The sequence below is a fragment of the Pteropus vampyrus genome, unplaced genomic scaffold (genome assembly GCF_000151845.1).
Source record: "Pteropus vampyrus isolate Shadow unplaced genomic scaffold, Pvam_2.0 Scaffold136, whole genome shotgun sequence".
NCBI lineage: Eukaryota > Metazoa > Chordata > Mammalia > Chiroptera > Pteropodidae > Pteropus > Pteropus vampyrus.
The window spans coordinates 2,648,727-2,666,981 of record NW_011888917.1 but is presented as its reverse complement, the minus strand read 5'-3'; the positions used below and the strand labels follow the sequence as shown (position 1 = coordinate 2,666,981).

Here is an 18,255-nt window from a genome sequence, read left to right as displayed (position 1 = left end):
CCTCTCTTGAATCACAAAGGGCTTCCATATCTAATAGTAATAATAATAATCACTAAGTGCAATGCTGTCTGCAGGCCAGTTCTTCTTTGCACAATAGTCTACCTGCAATCATTTGAGTCCTTTATTGCATTTGTCCTTATTGTTTTATAAAAATCAGCAAGAACAGTGAAATCAAAATATAGATACCAATGATTACAAAAACATAGGTTAATATAGTTCATAAAATTAAGATAAAAAAATCAGGCCTGCCATCAGAGCAAATGTTATCTGTGCATGATTAGTGAGCATAATTTAAAAATATATAAAATGTAGTAGATATGCATTTTAGAGATTTTATAATATTTTTTAGAAACCTAACACACATAGTCAAACTTTGGACATTTGACTACAACACACATTTACGACAGTATGTTATGTACAAACTCAGAGAGTTCAACACTCACACACACAGTCTGAGATTTAACAGAGATTTTTTTTTCCTATTCTGCTTTTTTGCTTTTTCTTTTTGTCATACACCTGACAAATTATAAGGCCATGACTTGAATAAGATGGCCAACCCAAAGAGCTTTGCAATAAAATATCATCCTCGTGTCTGCATATAGTTATTTGTGCAAAGGATTCCCTTGTGATCAGAGAAGCAACTCTGTGAGGTTGAAGCCCTACAGGAGATGGGGGCTCCCACCACAGAGTATTAAATGTTTACACCAGAGAAAGAAAGGAACAGAACAGAAGGCTCACATGTCTCCACTCAAGGATCCTGATCCCCTTTCACTACGCCATGAATCAGGAATTTTAAACTTACATCAGAACAAATAACTCACCCTAGCCTCTCAATATCTTAAGTATTTATCTGACTGTGGCACTTTGACCATGGTGCTGTCTAGAGTGTCATTCATATTTTAACAACAGTTAGCTTGCTTTTGTGACATCCCATAATTTTGGCTTAGACACTTACCATCTCACATAACATCAAGCCCACTATATTAAAATTTTATTTTTGTTACTACTGTATATATATTTTTTAAAAAATAGCAAATATTTTTGGCTTTTTTAAAAATATATTTTTATTTTAGAAAATACAAAAAAAAGAAATTTAGTTTAAATGAGAGAAATTTTACTTAATAATGTATTTGGATTGATTTTTATTTTTTCTTTCCTTATCAGGTACTCAAAAAATATATGTAATATTACCAAAATAGAAGAAATGTTCTGCTTACTGATAAGAAATAATATTAATGATATTGAAGATTTAAGTCAGGCTTTGGAATTGACCTTAATTTTAAGATAAAATATAAGCAAAATAACAACTGAAATAAGTTGATTTTGTCGACATTGAGTCCTATGGATATAATTTAAGCCTATGAGCAAAATTTAATTAACCAATATTAAATAAAATAATTTTAGATTAGTACCTTTTGGGTCCACAATGGTATTATCCAATTAATTTACATTATGAGAAATTTAACCAAAAAATCTGTATATAGTTTCTTTCTCCTTCCAAAAGAATATGAACACCTTCAGGACAGGTTCCTGAAAATGATTCATAATGCACTTAACTCTGTGCTTTGCACAAAATAGCCCCTCGAGCATGGGAGTCCTTATTGGAACAGATTGGTGGGGAAGAGGGAAAAGAGAAAGAAGGAATAGTGGCTATCATCTATTGAGAACTTGTTACACTTCAAATATTATGCTAAGCCTTTTACATACATTATTGCTTAATTCTCAGAAAACTTCGGGTGGAGGTTATTGTATATATAATAGAAATATGAAGAGATGAAGGAGAGAGAGAAGAGAAAGAAAAGGAATGGCAAAGGAAGAAATTTGTTTCAATCCTGTGTTTTCCTGGCAAAGAAATCAAAAGTAGTGAGAATGACTCGTCCATAGCTAATGGCAGATCACTACCAGAAGTAATCCTCTGACTTGTGATCCAGTGTTCTAGCTTTCATTACTGATCCTAACTGTACGTGTATTAAAAGAGACCTGGAAAAGTCTAAATGGCAACTTACTCCTTAGAACCTGTATAATAATCCGATACTGAAGACTGGAGAGGCCGTGTGGGATCCTGAAAATGCAGCTGAGACCAGAGGATCATGATCCTAAAGAGACACAGATTCAGTATTGCACTGAAAAGTGCCTACTAAATAAATATGTAGTTGTATATTTTAAGTCACATTATACATACAGATGAAACAAAGTCTGGTATGCACATTTTTGCCACTATAATTCTGACAGGAATAGGTAACAATAGGTAAAATCAATTAAAATATATTGTCAATTTTTAAGCAAAAATCCATTTGGTTAAATTACAAAATATTCCATAAGGCCATATTTCAGTGTCAGGAAAATAAACTTACATTATGGGCTAGTCTACCTCTCCAAAAAATAGATTTCTTCCTTTGTCCTTTCAGGATTTTCAAAAATATACATGACACCTGATATATATATTTTTTTCTTTCAGCATCTATTCTCTAGCTATCGGCTGTCATTTCAGACACAACGACAGCATGTGAGTATGTAATACAATGAATTGTTAGGAGGGAAAACACTGTTTGCTTAATAAAATAGTAGCTGAAGTACAGTCGCAGTGACATGCATACATGTTATCCTCAGCTGTGGAGTCTCTTATAAGAATTAGGATGACTATTCCTATAGTAGAGATCTAGTCTATTAGAATGCCAAAGGCTGGGAAAATGGGTTAAGACTACATAACTTGATAATATATGTGACTATTATTTTAAACAGTGAGACTCCATATGTGAGTTGAGATTAACAGTAATGGCAATAAATACACTAATCATAATTTATTATGCTTTAATAACATGCTACTTTCCATAATACAAACACTTTCAAAATCTCAAACAGATGTGCTCAAAACCAAATTGCCAAACAAATAAGCCACCTCCTACTGTTAAAGGTAGTTTAAATATTGCAAAAACAACTTAATAAAGATTAAAGAATCTAATAAGCTTTGGGGTTTCTTAAAACAAAACAGCTTTTAAGAGTCAGTCAGAGACACCGAGAACGAGAAAACACTCATGTTCGATGTGCTGTGTAAAGGGTGGTAATAAATACATTTAAGAGAGGTGGATTTTAATAATAAGAACAAATTTTGTTTTCTTACCAATGACTGCCCATGAGGCACATTCTTAAGTCGACTTGCGTGACTGTGGCTATTTGTCAAAACTGGCTTCATCATTTACAGTCTCAGAGTTCTTTTCCTTTTAGCTCAATGTTGTGATGGAATCGATACAAATCTGCTCTTAAAATATCTGTCTCTGACCTGTGTTTGTTTTAAGCTGCATCATTCATAATGGTGATGGATAGGTAATGCTATTCCTCTTTGTCTGCACAAAGCACCACAGCATCAAAAGCGCATATATTTTATGCCCAAGGTCAGAAGAAAATTAATGGATAAAGAACTAGATAAAATGGAGTTCAAGCTGAATGGGCTGAGCGAGCTCTACAGGGTACAGACCAGGCAGGCAGTACAAAGCCCATTATACTTAAACACTCTTGAAGCATTTCAGAAGTGGAATCGTTTCCACAGGCTAACACATAAAAGCACCAGGCTCTCTCATAAAAGCACCAGGCTGCCATAGAGAGCCCACAGGTATGCACAAAGTGCTCCTGCTCATGGGTTTTCACGGCATAGTCCATCTATCAATTTTTACCTTGAGCAATAAGCCCATTTGGTGTTTATCACTAAAGTTGAACAAGTTATGCTTTCATGTCATTAGTAAACTTCTCTTTTAAGACTTTCCTACTAATGCTATCTCTACCTCTCACTCTCTAATTCCACCCAGTAATATCCAAGAGTTTGACATACCAGTGAAGAGATAGGGTTAGTTGGTTCTAGAAAAACAGAGCTTTATAGTAAAGAGTTACAATCCACTTTCTGTAATATTCAATTTCTGACATCTAATGTCAACAAGCTAAACTGAGTAAAGGAAAAAACCCTGAGAATTCTAATATCTGGCATGTAAGATACTATAAACATCATCCATGAGGACTCAGTTTATAATATCTATACATAAACACATAAAAATAAGTATCTTCCAAAGTTAACCAACTCAAAACCAATGGCTTTCTTCAAATACCTTGCTGAGGAGACAGTATTAGCCTTTCTGGTGGATAAATAGCAATTAAGCAAAGTGATATTGCAATTTAGCCTAAAAACCACAGTTTTAGATTTGGAAAACCAGTATTTGTTGAATAGATAGTGCAAGCTTTTTTGTTGTTGTTATTCACTTTGTTCTAAGGGGAGCTCATTGTAACAGTCGTGATGTGTTCCTATAGTAAAGCCTTTGACTCTGTGAAACTGTATAAATAAACTGCTTCTGGAAGCTGAGGAAATTGACCATTATCTCCGAGAGCATGCTCTGATAAGATTCTATCAACATAAAGCCAAAACTCATCCAGAGCATCAAAAGAGGAAAATTTCTAGTGATAGTTCTTGGTCATGGTCTCTTTCAGGCCAATTATATGGCACCAGAAAGAATAAAATTATGAAAGAATTAAAGTTGATGGAAACAAAAATAGTTTTCAGTGACAATACAGAAATTAAAACCAAAATTCAACAACTCAAGTTTTACAGTGCAATGAAAATGCTTTTCCACATAATTTGTAAACAGATAAGGTAGCATTCAATGAGCTCTTTTTAAAAATATAATAGGAAAGTTCTGGATGTCTTAGTAAAACTGGTTTGAACTCTTGAGTTAGCCACAAATTAGGTGTGGCTTTAACGAAGAACTTAATCTTTCTGCTGCAGTTTATTTGTAAAATTAAGTCAGGAGAAAATCTCTAAAGACTCTTCTGTCTAACAAAAAGCAAAACTAAACCCTCTCCAAAATCTTCTATATTTTCTTAACATAGAAATTCCTACGTTGATGATGTGAGGATAAAGACCTTTGCATTTTAATGCCACTGGAGAGACAAGACTTTCTGCCCTGCATCCACAGGACACTTAAGTATACAAAATAACTTCAGAAAAACTCCTCATTTAGGAAAACTGCAATTATGCAGAATTTGTAAGAACTATAAAAATGTTTTTAAATGGTAATAAAAGGCTTAAATGAAGAGTAATGGTCTAAAGATTAAAAGAGAAGAAATTAAGACTAGACATCACAAAAATATTTTGCAATGGGAATTAGGCAATAGAGTAACTGCTCAGAGGAGTACTTGAGTCGTCTTCATTAGAGGCACTAAAAAACAGATAAAAATCTAGTAGGAAGTCTAGTGAAGACTCTTTTTAAATTATATGTGTCACTCCTTGACATGAAAATATATTTAAAGGACAATGTAACAACACTCCCACCATCTAACATGAGTTTTCCTCTTTTAGATACTATTTTTCACATTTTTACACATATTTTACATAGTTATTAAACATAGAACAATGTCCACATTGGCTTGCGTGATGTTTCACATATATTAGAATTTGTTGTCATAGCAATCCATATACTAAATATTTTTGTTCACGAATCTTTAGGCATCTATCAAATTACCTCTGTAATTTTAAACTTCTAGGACTAGAAATATCAGGTTAATGGATATGAGTATTTTATTCCTATTATATGAGTATTTTATTTCTATTTTAACATGCTGATTATTTAATGTTAAAATATTAAAATGTAATTCAATGCTTACTTAATGTTAAAATTCTTTTGCAAATATATAGCAATGTTTCAATAATTTGCACTTATTTTACCACTGGTCAGGATAAACGTTTTATATGAGTTGGTTTACTGAGGGCTTGCTTCAAGAGTGTACAACTTGTGCAGTCACACAGAGCTCCTTGCTAGGTTAATGCTTTACTCCTTTCATCTTTAACTTTTCAAAAAATTTTGAACAAGTGGCTCCACACTTACATTTTGAACTGTCTCTCAAAATTATATAGCTGGTTCTGGGTTTATTTGTTTTGTTACTGCTGTTGTTAATATGCTCGAGTTTTTTATTATTAGATTAAAATATGTTCCAAAAATTCTAGAGTTAGGCATAAAATATTTTTCATCTTTATGCAACTTAAGAAAATTATTGGTGCTTCTAAAGGTATGCATATTTATTTCTATTATATATTTATTCTACTTTTGCAAGAAATGAAGTAACAAAGAAAATAGTCAGAAATAACCTAGGAAGACTAGACCATTTCAACAGAATGAAGAGACAGTTCAGTTTCTAGAGTGTTAGAAGATTTGGGAGACCCTGAATCACAGCATAGAGAGATGAGGGCGCACTTAAAAAGTTAGTTCGCTCTGGGTTCAGGGCGATCGGCCAGATAATATTAAACTGGCTAAAAGCCAGACTAAATGCATTTTTTCTCACTTCAAAATATATAGAGCCATCTTTCTTGACTATTAACCATATCTCTAACCTTCATGAAAATTGCCTTTGTTTCACTTCCTCTATCTTCAGCATAGCAATGATAAAAGTTTTCTCTCCCATAAAAAAAACCTCTGCGTAATTTGTACCACATAAGTAAAAAGCATTAGTAGCATTTATGAAACACTGCTATTAATTCTGCATTTTTCACTTATGCAGAATATTTTGTAACTACTGTTATGATTAAAATATGAATGAAGGTAATATGTTTGTTTGTATTTTAATTCTAGTAGAATAATTTTAGAATTCATGTGTGCATGAACTTGGCAGAAAATAATTTCTCTAATGAATATTTTAACTTTCATTTAAGGGTGAGTATGGTAATACCCAATCATTCATCCTCATCTTTTCAGATACTTGGCAGACGTAGCAGTTCCAGAGAACTTCTCCAATCCTCCTCAATATAAAATCATTTTTATCATATTCTATTAATGCTTCAGATGCCATCTTAACTCCTGTGCAAACCTAGTAATAACTATAGATACTGCCGAGGATATGCTATGTCATTCACCTTTTAGTCTCTCTGATTGAAACCTGTCTCAATCCATCTTAAGACTGAAATAGTAGCTGCTGATTAAAACTTCCCGAATCATTATCATCAAAATATTAATAATTAATAGTAACCTATAATAATGAATATTCTATTGGAATTGTCAATCAAGGCAGCACTTCCTGAGAAGTTCACTTTAAAGTACTGAATTTGTACATTTTCTATTATAGCTGTTACAATATTGCCCCTTCCTCCAATAGATTTATCTGGACATTTTAATTAATAATGACAATATTTAGGAGGACCTAAAAATAGCCTTAACATTATTGAGCAATGAAGTAAATAATACCAAATTGGTATCAAATAGTAAATGACCATGAAAGCATTATAATCTCAGCAGTTTGAAAGCATCTAGGGAACATTCAATTTATTAGGTGTTTTTACATAGCAGAAGGAAGGTTAATAAATCTAAGAGAATAAATCTTTTTCTTAGACTTTCCAGATATTTTTTTGTAACCTTTAGAGCTCAAGGCAGTTTCTTGTGGGTTCTTTCCATTTTTCTCCACTCAGTGAAATAAATATCCATGTTTAGCCAGACATCTATTCTTTCCCCAGAGCTATTAAAACTCAATTAGTTGCCCAATTAATTGTCAATCTCATTTAAATGACTCACTGGTGAACTCCAAACTTATAAAATGAAGTGATATGCTGATTTCCATAAGTAGTCGCAGAGTTAAAAATAAACTTAGAAGAATGGGAATGCCCAAGAGAAGAAGTACCTTTAAGTAGAAAAATCAATATTCTATAAAGACAACTAAAAGCATATTAATCCAACCTTGCCAATAAAGTCACAGGGATAGTCTGGTCATCTATTTTATCACAGCGATGTAAATAGATCACACCTCACCTGAATCAGGGCTTCTAGAACTGGTTTTGTACTCAGAATACTAGCTTGTCCTGTAGTTCAGATTACAAACAGGTAGATCTTTGACTTTTAATTTAATAGGATAAAATTTTTAAAATCTGTGCTTATACTATATGCTTCATTTACGAAGAGTGAGCTAGATTTTTTCTGAAGGCAACTCAGATTACATGTGTGCACGGGAGAAAGAGAAAGATGATTATATATTTGTATACTTCGAGCAGGGCCTGACTGAATTTATTTCTCAGGAACAAACATACTCAAGTTTTGAAATGCTTCTATACTTTTTTCTCACTGCTCAACCCCTTATTTCAAGTTTTCATAGAAAAATCAGTGATTAAATGCCGAGAGTATAGCAAATTCATTAAATAGTTCTATATGGAATAGCCAACTTAGACATTTCATAATACTGGTGAACTGTTTTCCCTGCTGTTGTCTCTTAATTCTTCAAAATAACTTCAAGCTAATAAGCATCCTTTGCTACTGTCTTTTACCAGATATGACCTCAATCTGGACTGATGTCTCTGTAAAAATGTGGCTGCAGAAGAGACTTATCTTTGTGCGCACGCGTGCGGGTGTGTGTGTGTGTGTGTGTGTGTGTGTGTGTGTGTGCGCGTGCGTGCGTGCATGCACGCACCTACGCACAATTAAGTCCACTATATTTCCATTAAAATGTAAGAAAAACAAGCACACCTTTGCTGAAGAATAATTCAGAAAGTAATAGTTTTTCAAAATGAGTTTAAATTGCAAAAACAAATGGTTGCAACAAATGTAGTTATTCTAAGTTGTAAGAATATTAACTAAAATTTATTAAATAGTACTGTGCTAGGTACTACAGATGCGGAGTTCACCTAGGGAAGGTTCCTTGCAGGGCTGAGCTCTGGGCTTAGTTATGCTGAACAGGAAAGGTGCTGCAGAGAAATGACTTGGGTCAGTTTACATTTACAAATGATATATCCCTAACAGCTTTTAAATCCCCAAACATTGTAATGGATCGTATTTAGGATGCATGAGGTTTGGAGGACAGTATTTGCACAAATTATTTATCTATTCTTCCAACAGCAAATCCTAAAATGTTCGGAGATTATTGAAGGCTTTTTTCCTTTCCTCTTAAATATTAATGTGCACACTTTCCACCAACTGTTGGCATGTAATACCTGTAGCGATTTGATTCTATGTTTGTAAAAAATAATGTCAATATCTGTAATAACTATCAACATATGATATTAAGTTCTGTTATAGTGCCATTTCCAACTTACTAGAATAATAAGTCTACATTTCAGGCAAGCTTCCAAGAGAAACTCACACTGATATTTGTAGGGGGAAATGATGATTGCTTTATGGTCGCGATTTGAATTTTTAATGATTATCTATTATATTTTATGTCTTTTTCAATGTTTTCTAACATTTCAGAGTTTAGTTGTTTCCTAAGTAATACTGTAAAGTAAAAATAAACAGAATTTCTGTAGATTGAGACCATAATTTTTAAATTAGAGTTATGTGTGGTTCTGTTTTTGTGTCTAAAAAGACACAAGTATATATTTTTGTGTTAGGTATATCTATCTATAGCAAAGCTAATACAACAACAAAATAATCCATTATTTCATATTCCTATCTCTTTGTTGAATATCTCTAACTGCATGATTCAGACAGAGGAAATCTCAAAATAAATTATTTCCTACCATCAAACCTCCACAAATACATTCTATTCTCTTTAGGTCCAATCTCAACATATGCCAACTCCAACAAACCAGTAGGCCAATCCAGAAAGTACCTTCAGTGACTTTTCTTCCTTAGTGGCCCCACTCAGTTGTTATTGGTACTACCTTTGGAGTCACCCCATATCTTTCTTTTCATCAACACTGCTACTAAAGTCATCTGGACCCTCATAATTTATTGTCTGTTTTAACTTCAGTACAATACTCATCCAATCCGTTTTCCCTCTAAGCTATAGTCAGAGCCATCGTTCAAAATAACAAATATTTACTAGGCTTTTCCTGATTCAAATATTTTACCGTCAAAGGCTACATCAGTCTACGGCCACGCAATCCTGAACAAGCCAGATCCTGTCTGATCTCAGAAGCTTAAGCAGGGTTGGGCCTGTTTTGTACTTGGATGGGAGACCACCTAGGAAGATCAGGTGCTGTAGGTGTAAAAAAATAAAAAAATAAAAAAAAATAAGGGATTGTAAGCTGACAAGGTCCTTGAAATCTGTGAGGTCAACCAAGGGTTGCCTCACCTAAAAAAATTAAATAAATGAATGAATGAATGAATGAATGGATAGATAAACAAACAAACAAACAAATAAATAAATAAAATCAAAGGCTACACCAATCTCTCCAGGTCCATTTCTCTAATTTCCCCAGCACGACTTGCACCCTTGAATATGAGCTACATTAGAGTTCAGTAAATGCACCACATTGCTTTAACATATGCCCTCTCTGCCTGGAATACCTTTAACTCTCATCTGCTTACAGAACTCTAAGGCATCCTTCAAGTCTTAGCTCAAATGTTACTTCCTTTTAAAACCTCCCATAACTTCTCAAATAGATTGAGGATCTGCCGTCTCTATGCTGGAAGCACTTTCAATATACTTTCTACTTACACTCAGCTGCAATGGTTATGAAAGATGGTCCCGGAACAGCAGCCTATCACTGAGAACTTATTAGAAATGCAAATTCTTGAGCTACACCCTAGACTTACTGTATCAGAAACTACAGAAGTGAAACTCAGCAATCCGTTTTAACAAGACTTCCAGGTAATTGTAATGCATACTAATGTTTGAGAACCCATGTTCAATTGAGATCATGTGTTTTCATATCAGTCTCTACATCTGAGATGACATTAATGGTTTCAACCTTTCCTTCTCTCTGAATATGCAGTATACATTTGTTAAACACAAGAAAAAATTTTAAAAACCCGATAATTGTTTGGAATTTTATAATTAACTTAGTTGTACTTTAAACAGAAACTTAATACATAATAGGACTATACATAGGGTACTCACTCGAAATCTGAAGATGATCCCGTTAAAACAATGGTACACATGGAGCATTACCAGTTATCCCATGACACATTTGCCATGAAAATCAAGATCATATGAACTTCCTTCTAAGCAAGACTGTAGGATCACTCACGAAATATTGCCATAAGTGAAAGTCCATTTACAAACTATTTCTTTAAACAATCAACTGGGGATGCTGTTGCTCAGAAGCTGCCCAACTCCTACAGATGTTTTTTAAACCTAAAGATTTGTGCTTCTTGGAACTTTATTGTCTATATATCTAATGTGAAAAGCTGTAGTAATAATTACTTGATTAATAATTCAATACAATAGTTGCAAGCACTACCAACAAAAACTCTAAGAAAATCTCTCTAGGCTGTCAACACGACAAATGCTCTAATTATTGGTTAGGGGACTGTAGAGATCTGAGTTGATGGCCAGCTATGGTATGGACATTGGCTGGTACATGGAAAGTACTGAGCAGTGTTAATCAGGATCTTCCGACCCTGGCCATAACAACTCAACATGTATTTTCTGGATGCTAAAGTGTTTGAAATCAGGACTGGATATTACACTTTGTGCTCTATTCTCCATCCCCAAGTGCCATTTACAGTGTCTTTCCAGGTAGGTGGTAAGTAGTTTAATACTGACAAACAGAATTACCACATACTACTCCTTGGCTAAATATTTTGAGTAAAAGTACAGGAATTATTTTTAAATTACATGGTATTAGTTTTTTAAAAATCAGTTCCTCAGCATTATCTTCTACTACTATTTTATAGTACTTCTGTTGTGGACCTCAACTTATAAATTAAACTGGATTTATGAATATTTTCAGTGTCTGAAGACAGACAACATATTTTTCACCTATGCATGTCCAACACCAACCCAATTCTTAGAAGTTGTGCAATTAAAGCTTGTCGAAGAAAGGAAGGAGGGAAGGAGAATGAAGAGAGAAAGGAAAGGAGGAAGGGAAGAAGGAAAGAGGCAGTAAGAACTTCCAATGAATTGGAACTTAAATTATAGAGAGTATTTCATACAGTGCACATATGATTTCTAAAGGACTATGTCATGCTATATGAACTGATTACACCTCTTAATGACTTGCTGAGGTTCCATAGATGACTTAACTAAAGGGAGATATTATAGGGCTATAACATTTTTTCTCTCTTTTTATTTTGTGAGCTATACAGTATGAAAAATGAAGTCAATTTGCCTGAAAAATTATCTAATCAGTAGATGCTCAATAAATAATTACTTAGTGAATTCATTAATATAAACAATCACTAACACTTTTAACAAGATATCTTTTATAGTAAATTTGATATTGACATATTTATATATTCTCTTACAACAAAAATATAAAGTATATCACACTTTAAGATAAAATGCCATTTACTCTTGTTATTAGTGTATTACTTAATATTAAATAATTGCATTGAAAAATAGTTTAGTAGTTTTACTTAGAACTAAAGAAATAGATCTCTCACAAAATCTCTGTTAGTTGACTGAATCCAACTCACATTTTACGCAACGCAACAGCACTCAAATGTCATTCAGACAATAAGGATTGTTCATTCATTCCACATTCATTCATACTGACATTTTCTGATCATTTGTTTATGCCAACCATTTTAATAAGTTTTGAGTAACAAAAGGACAAGAAATCTACAGTCTCTTCCATAAAAGAACTTGCATTCTAGACGAACAAAAGAAGATATACATAGTTGCAGACCAAAGTATTTTAATGGAATATACAGTATTTTTATAAAAGTATTATCAGATCAAAGTAGGGTATTGACCCCATCTGCTAAAGAAATTGAGAACAGTTTCAAAAAGGAGCTTCAAAGAGTTGGATGGTGATAGACAAGAAAGATCTGCCAGATGGTGAAAAAGCCAGAAAATTAACCGGAAGGAACACCATGTGGACACACATGTTGGGAGGAACCTATGAGATATTTAGTGAGACTGAACAGTGTTCAGGATGGGAAAAACCATTGCTGAGGTGAGAGAGAACCCAGAGGCCATGCTAAATAGTTTGTTCATCATTCTACTGGTAAATCATCAGACATGTGAAAATGAGGCAGTGATGTGATCAGCTTTCACTCCTGTGTGGTAGTCACGAACATTTGTCAGTATTTTGAGGAATTACCACAGAGCTCTTTAAGCCATTCCATGAATTTTCAGCAAGACAGTCATTGTACAGGGGAAAACACATTTCTATTAATAACAAAGGTGTCCTGATAATGTCAGGTATTAAGACAGATATGAAATTTACCAAATGCTTAAGGTAAAAGTGTTACCAGTAGCAGTGGATATGAAAAAAGAGAATAGAAAAAAAGAAAGAAAAAAGAAAAACGATATTACTGGCAACTTATAGAAAACACAAATTAAGAACAAGCCAATGAAGAATGTTCAGCTTCGTTAGGAACCAGGAAAAAATAACTAACAATGAGATATCATTTTATACCTATAACGCTGTCAAATTTAAAATTCTGAAAAAAACAATTTTGGCAAGGATATGTAAAAAAGACAAATCTTATTACTGGTTGAAATATAAACTAAGATAACAATTAGAGATGAATTTAGCAATTGGTTGAAAGGTTCTTTGTTTATTTCCGTTTTTGGTTATTTGGTTCCACAAATTGAATAGGCCAGTCTCTGGAGAATTTCTCTCCTTTGTAAGAGCCACATGTGAGCATATCAATTGCAGCACTGTTTGAAACTAGAAACAATCAGAAACCACCCGGATACTCATTAGCTTAAAAATGGATTAATAAAGTATGGTTTATTAATTCAATAGAATACTTAAGGCAATAAAAATCAATGATCTAGACTACAGGTTTCAACATGGCTTTTTTTTTTTTTACATATTTGATAGTTATATTTCTATATAATTGGGTTCTTTAAACACTGTGTATTTTTTTTTTTTTTGCAGATTTTTTAAAAAACAACATTGAGCAAACCAAACAAGCTGAAGAATACCATTTATGTAAAATATGCCAATTTATATAAAGTTCAAAAACATTAAAAACTATACTATCTACTATTTAAGACATGTATATATTTTAGGGATACAAACTTTCGCAGAGATAATAATAAATACTAAAAATCAGTATACTTTTGTTCTCTGGTGAGAGAGGTGGAAGAAGGGAAAGAAAAGAATGGACAAACTATAATGTTTTGTTTCTTGAAATATGAACTGTGACACTATAGAAGGATTTAATAGATTTCTCACCATTGTTATTTTCTGTATTTTCTTAATTTCATATTTAGAAAGTAAAGTTCATGTTTACTAGCACTTCTGCGGCAAATATATTTTCTGTACCCAAACACAGGAATGATTTAACAATTTGCATCATGTCAGTGAGAAAAGGAACCCTTATCTATAAAACAATGTCTTTTGGTTACATCCTGCAATAAAGCCCTGGACCATTATGTTGAATGGGAAAATGTCCCAGACCCTGGCCTCTCCTGATTGCTGATATGTGTGTAGTACATATTGGTGTTGGTAGTTATTGATCCTTTTGCTGAGTTACTAGAAAAAAAAAGAAAAAGAAATCCTAGACTTTTCTTAATTATGTTATCACTGATTATGGCATTTTTTCAAAAGCGTTGGTATTCTGCAACTCAGCATAAATGATATTGCCTTTTATTATTGCTAAGAGACACTTGAGTTTCATTCACAAATTTAAGTGATTTTACATGTTTTTCCTAACATTTACAAATAGAGACTCTACCCTCAGCATTAACTAGTAAATTGTGTGCAAATATAAGAAACATCACACTTCTTAAAATAACAGAAAACAATTCAGTTACCTTGGGAGCTCAAATGAATATAATACTTGTCATGAGAAAAATTCAACATTAACCATAAAACCTGAAACTGAGATAGTCAACTCCAGAATATTGAATTTTTAAAAAAAATTAACTGTAGGGTTTAAAAGGGGAGAACAAAGGGAAAATGTAGAAAGATGCTTGATGATGGTATAAAAAAAAAAAAAAAAACAGAGAAATCTGGGGCTCCATGATGAATGAGCTTCATTCTCCTGAGTCCTTTTTTTGTTGTCTTGGCTCTGGCAGAGTTCAATCACTGAATTGCTCTAAACAATAATGACTCTAATACTGGTCTTCTTTTAAGTCACTTAGACATGATTTTCTCCAGGGAATGAGAAGCATAAAGATAGACGTTCAATGCCATTAGGATGTTTAGGGATTAGTGGGATTTAATATCATTTTGAGTCATGTCAATGACTATGTGCATGGTTACTATGTATCATACCAACCACCCTGCACTAAAAATAGTCCTTATGTAGACACGTCAATTTTCATGGTAGTCTTTACTTGCTTGGATGAAACGTGTATATTCTGTTAAAATCACATTGATTTTTGCCATTTTCAAAAGTTACTTTAGTAAGTGAAAATTCTAAATTCCATTGATTAAATGCTTGTGATTGGTCTGCGACTTCTGACTCCTTTGGCTGCCTTTCTTCATTATACTTTTCAAAGGCCCTTTGGGGTAGGCCATATCCCCATTTTATAAATCAAGAAGCTGTTTCATGAGTCCACTTACCTTCTCTGTGTCATGGTTTCCTTATCAGTCAAAAAGGGATTAAAGTTTTATTTTAAACGACTATACTCATAAACAAATAGGAGGTATATTAATAGGCATTTGTTTTAAAAAATAATTTATAATGCCCCATGAGTTATAAAAAAATAGATTATATAAACAGCATTGATTCTTCTTCATTAAGTCTCTTCAGGCCTATGTCTATTTCCATCTTAAAACCACAACACTGTTAGTCTGTACTACTCGTTTCATATGGGAGACTTATTATTCAGTTCTCTAGTGTCCCACCTCTTCTAGATTGCAACTGAAGACAGCTGTCCCACAAAAGCAAGGGAACTTACAGGCTGACTTGGTTAAACCATTCAAATTAAATGTTTAAAAAATGAGACCTCAAGACATAGTATGACTTTTCATATAACTAGTTAAGTGAGTAAATCAGGACAATCCACCTCTCTGGCCCCTATTCACTACAACAAACAGTCTGCTTCCACCCTACGATTTTAAAATATAAAGTCTTAGACACAGAAGCCAAATTGGTCATTATGTCCAAACCTTTCACTTTACCCATAAGAAAACAGACTAAAAAATATTAATTGACCAGAGTTACACATTATTTTTGTTTCAGGTGATTCGACCAGTTACAAATAATAAAAGTCACCTCAGGAAACAGCTACAAATTATGACACTATGTTCACCTCTAACAATTTTAAGAAAATCAGACTTCATAGTAATGCCAGGCTTTTTCTAATTTCACTGACTTCATTTCAATATCCAGGAAAAGAATAAATTAATGTTGGCTTTTGCCACTGTAGTAGTTAAACATACTTGTGAAATATGAAGGTACATAATTAAAAATAATTTGAGTAAAACTAGTAAAATTTAGTCATCCTATTATGATATTCCTTATAGTTTCTTAATCATACAATGGTAAATGGAAAATTGGATGAGGGGTAAATCAAATTAAATTTAACAGACTAAAAGTTCTCATATATCTCTAAAGAAAAATAAAGACATTGTTAGTTTTGAAATACCTTGACCTCAATGGCTCTGGAAAGCTATATGTGGTCTTTACTGCCAAGTAACCAAGAAATCTGAAACATGTGTTACAAGAAGTAACAAACTACCTAGTGGGAAGGGACTGAACTTAAAGATCCATAAATGTAAATCTTCACTGAGGCAAATAATTTTTTAATATATGTTTCCACTGGTGAGATGAAAACCATAAACCCTCAGAGATGTCAACAGACACTTGAAGTAATCAAGTCACTAGAATTAAGCAGCAATTGCTTTTTGCATCCCAAATAGGGTCAAGTGCCAACAATCTACCAGTGATTGGGCTATTCTCCTCAGAAGACAGGCAGCTCCCCCGTGACAATTTTAGGTAAACCTGATCTTTGACTATGTGGTGTAATTGGCTTTAATTTAAGGATTTTCTTTTACTGTGTCTTCTACCCATGAGAATGAAAGCCAGCAAAGCTAGGCTAATTTGCATTCTGAAATTTCATTCTGTGTTTTTATTTTCCTTTAGAGGGTTCTTGTTACAGAGGAGCTTCATTAACTCAATTAGGCATGATCCAGTGGGTCCGTACAAATTAGGCTAGCCACAGTGTCTTTAGAATGGACAAAAATAAGCCAGCTGTACACTTTATATTTTGAAAGAAATCATACCAGCTGACATTTGTGTCACGGTCATGTTAAGCACATGGCAATTGCAATAACCAAAATGTGTTTTGGAAGCTCTATTATCCAACACTGGAAGATATATAAAAGATACACCAATAGAAAAGGGAATAAACCGGTTTTTTTACCATGAATTTCTCATAGGACTTAAGTTCTCTGCTTTATCACAGAAATGATGAGTCTTCGGCAAAACATATATTCATATATCAATCTGTAACAACTAGTGCTATGATAACTTAGATTACAAAACACCTAGGAAGGTATTTTCATTATCTTCCTATCACACACACATACACACACGCGTGCGTACACACACACACACATATACACACACACACAGAGTTAGTGACATCAACCAATAAAAAGAACACATGAAACCAGATTCTACCTCGCCTCCAACCATAAAAAGTTGTTGCTTTTTGCCTCAGTTTCTTATCAACCAGTAGAAATAATGATAACCATCATTCTTTAGAAGAGGAGTCTTTCATCCACGTACTTGTCCATAAGAATCACTTAGGTAATTGTTAAAGAGATTCTTGGGCCGTATTTCAGACCTACTGAATCAGAATTTCCAGTGAGGAGTCTAGGAATTTATTTATACAAGTGATTCTTAATGAGTTGCTTTACACTAAAATATAAACAGTGTAAAAGCTCTATAGGAAATTCTGAGTGATATGTAAGTATACAAAATCATCATTATTCAGAGGAATTACCACTACAAAATAACATTTTGAGAAAAGATCATACTGACAAGAATTTATTTTGGCTGACCTTTGCATTGTGAGGAACGGCTGTGCTAAATGAACCAACCTACCTACCAACCAAAACAGGTGCTTTCAAGAAGCTAAAGATATGCTCTTATGCACTTGGGATAAGTACAATTTTTAACTATAAACGAAAAAAGTTTACATCTTGTACATTTAAAGCAGTAAACTATCATAGATAGAGTTTTCATGAATCCAAGGATAGAATAATAAACAATAAGGTGTAATTGCAGTTACTTTGACCTGTCTCCTGATTCTTCATGAATGTATTCTCAAGAAACATAAGAAACATGGAAGAAAATGTGAAAACCCTCTGACCTAATTGTATTTATCCAAATTAACAATGTTGAAAATAAAATGGTGCTTGGAGTAGGAATTTACTGTCACCATAAGCTATTTGTGACTTAAAAAAATAGAACATGGAGTTCAGAACACAAACCAATCTCT

General features: G+C 33.3%; 1 protein-coding gene and 1 pseudogene across 18 annotated transcripts in view; one reads left to right on the top strand and one right to left on the bottom strand.

The window, feature by feature from the left end:
- Positions 1-18,255, bottom strand: part of PTPRD (protein tyrosine phosphatase, receptor type D) — a 396,821-nt gene that overhangs the window by 244,332 nt on the left and 134,234 nt on the right. The gene's annotated exons all lie outside the window — the stretch shown is intronic.
- LOC111744533 lies at positions 9,823-9,942 on the top strand (annotated as a pseudogene).